Source organism: Mastomys coucha, unplaced genomic scaffold (assembly GCF_008632895.1).
Source record: "Mastomys coucha isolate ucsf_1 unplaced genomic scaffold, UCSF_Mcou_1 pScaffold12, whole genome shotgun sequence".
Classification (NCBI taxonomy): Eukaryota; Metazoa; Chordata; class Mammalia; order Rodentia; family Muridae; genus Mastomys; species Mastomys coucha.
Window position 1 is genome coordinate 66,882,447 of NW_022196894.1, and position 2,531 is coordinate 66,884,977.

General features: G+C 44.2%; 1 long non-coding RNA gene across 2 annotated transcripts in view; it reads left to right on the forward strand.

Annotated features, from left to right (window-relative positions):
• LOC116086496 overlaps window positions 1-1,502 on the forward strand; it is an 11,178-nt gene extending 9,676 nt beyond the window's left edge. For both annotated transcript variants that reach the window (XR_004116954.1, XR_004116955.1), the window contains exon 3: window positions 1,395-1,502. This is a non-coding gene — a long non-coding RNA (uncharacterized LOC116086496). The remainder of the gene's footprint in view (window positions 1-1,394) is intronic.
• Window positions 1,503-2,531: the final 1,029 nt, after the last annotated feature.

Consider the following 2,531-nt stretch of genomic DNA (forward strand, 5'->3'; position numbering starts at 1 on the left):
GAAGGAATGAAATGTCCACCTTTGGTCTTCCTTCTTCTTGAGTTCCTTATGGTTTGTGGGTTGTTCTTTCTGTATTCCAAACTTCTCCAGCCCTAATTCTATATACTTACTATCTCTATATACTTACTCACTACTCTGCTCTCATACTTACTCTATATCCAGCCCACAGCCCTTGTGGGTTAAATACTTTCCCTGGTCCCAATCAGCATCAGCCATGTGACAAAGCATAATAGGCTGTGGGAAAATCATGCCAGCTTGCATCACAAACTAGAGGAACATAGCTTTTCCACCTAAGGCTTGTTTATCTCAAAGCTCTCTGCTCTGGCTGGAGACCAGGTGTTCAATATATATATGGTGGCAGCTGCGGCTCCCCACATCTAGGACTTGCTATGGTGGGAGAATTGGGTTCTGATGATGCCAAGTAACCTTGGTTTGTGTTGTTTATTTTCTTACACTCCCCCCTCCACCATCTGGTTATCTCTAGTGTTACTTGACCTTGCTATATCTGACTGGAGTGTGTCCCTCCTGTGATCCTGGTTGTATCAGAACTCCTCAGAGTCAGGCAGTCTCTGTGACCCTGTGATTCTGGGATCATGTGACCCTGGGCTTGTTAGAGCATCTGGGAGTGCAGCAGCTTCCTCTAGGTATTGTGGGACTGGCTGTGGAGCCTGGGCCCAGGGTCTGCCCAGAACACCAGCTCAGAGGGACTGAAAGGGACTTGAGCCACTCTGCTGGAGGAGTTCCTGTGTGCCTGGTCCTGCAGGTCCCAGTTACTCCTGGTTTGGGGACAGATGTTGGGTCCTCCTCACCTCTGATCCTGAGAGTGTCAGAGCGCTGCGAGTGGAGCTTCCTCTGGGTGTTGTGGGACTGGCTGCAGAGCTTGTGCTCAATGTCCACTCAGGACACCAGCCCAGAGGGACCTGAAGGAGTCTTTTCACATTTTTACAATTTTAAAACCTCTCTGAATAGCTTCTTTCTCAGATCAAAAACCCAGTCTTTTATTTACATATCAACTTGGCCCAGGTTCCTTTGATTATTCCATGAATCAGCAGCTCTTGGCTCAACCCTTTGATTATTAGAAAGAGCAGGCAAGCACACATTTTTTTTCTAACTTTTCAATGACTTTACAAATCTACCTGCCATTGTTAAATACAGATGATAAGATTAGCTAGGTGAGGCCCCACCCTGAAATTACCATTCCTACAAAGCCAGGGCCTGGATATAAACTTACTCCATCCCAGGATGACCTTGAACTCCAGAATAGTCTCATCTTTGCATCTTCTTGCCTTTGTATCTTTCTGACAAGCTGGCTCATAATGCAGCTGCCTCTGTTCCTTTAGATCTGTGAAGCTCTTTATACATATTATATCACATCTTTATGTTTTGTGTTGCAGCTGCCTGAAGCTACATATGAATGGGTCTTCTGGAAGAGGAGAAGGGGCCTACAGGAAATTAAGGGAATTGGAAGGTGAGAGGAATAAATAAAAAATGGGACCAAGGTGTGGCTTCTGCTTTCAGTCCAAAGTGTATTATCAAACTGAGAAATCAAACAGGCCAGCAAAAACCTCTCCCCCAGTCCGCAGCATCTCATGACCCAATAAGCATTGTCGCTGGAGGCAGGAGAAGCAATTCAGCAAGGTGTAGCTATTAGCGGGGACTCTGAGACAGGTGGAGAGGTGACTCAAACAAAAGGGCTTTGTTTTAGTCAGGAAGCCTCACCCTAGGTGGGTTGGCTGCTTGTGGCAAAGCAATGTCTCAGACAGACAGCTTTTGGCAGAAGGAGGTTACAGTTTTGCTTGTATATTTCAAACTCACGTTTTCAGTATTCTTTCCCACAGCCCTAAGGGTTGCCCTGAAGGGAACAACAGTCTACCAGTTTGCTGAGACACTGACACATCCTCACCTCCCAGACTTGAACTGTTTCTGATGATCATAGTGTCATTGACCTTGGCAGAAAGGAAATTCCTCAAAGAAGTAACATGAAAATATGTACATTGTTATGCAAACAAGCCTTATGTCCACAGCAAACATCAACATTTGTGGAGAACCATGCCCTACTGGCTTTGTTTCTGGGACCAGAACCATGTCATTCAGTCCCTACCATAGCTATACCAGGCTTGGCAAATGTCAATGGAGTAGACATCTACTTTCTGATTATATTGAAACCCTTATCCACAAGATTAAAACTATGTTTTCCACTGATTTCAAAACTAAGAATTTTCTAAATAAGCCATATATACTAGAGAAGAGAATACTAATTTCATTCTGTTAAATGAGCATAGTATTAACTCACTTCTAATGACAACATTATACTTAGAGATTTGTTCATCACTCAAAGCTCATCACAAAGCTTCCATTTTGTGGTAGGTACAATTAATACAAGGACCTGCAACAAGTCAAGGTGCAGAGAATAAGAGACTCTGGGATTCTCAGTCCTAAATGGAGCATCTGTGCCATACCCTATCCTCCAGTGCTTAGGAATCATTGTAGAAGAGGGAGAGTAATGGTTATAAGATACAGAGATGTGGGGG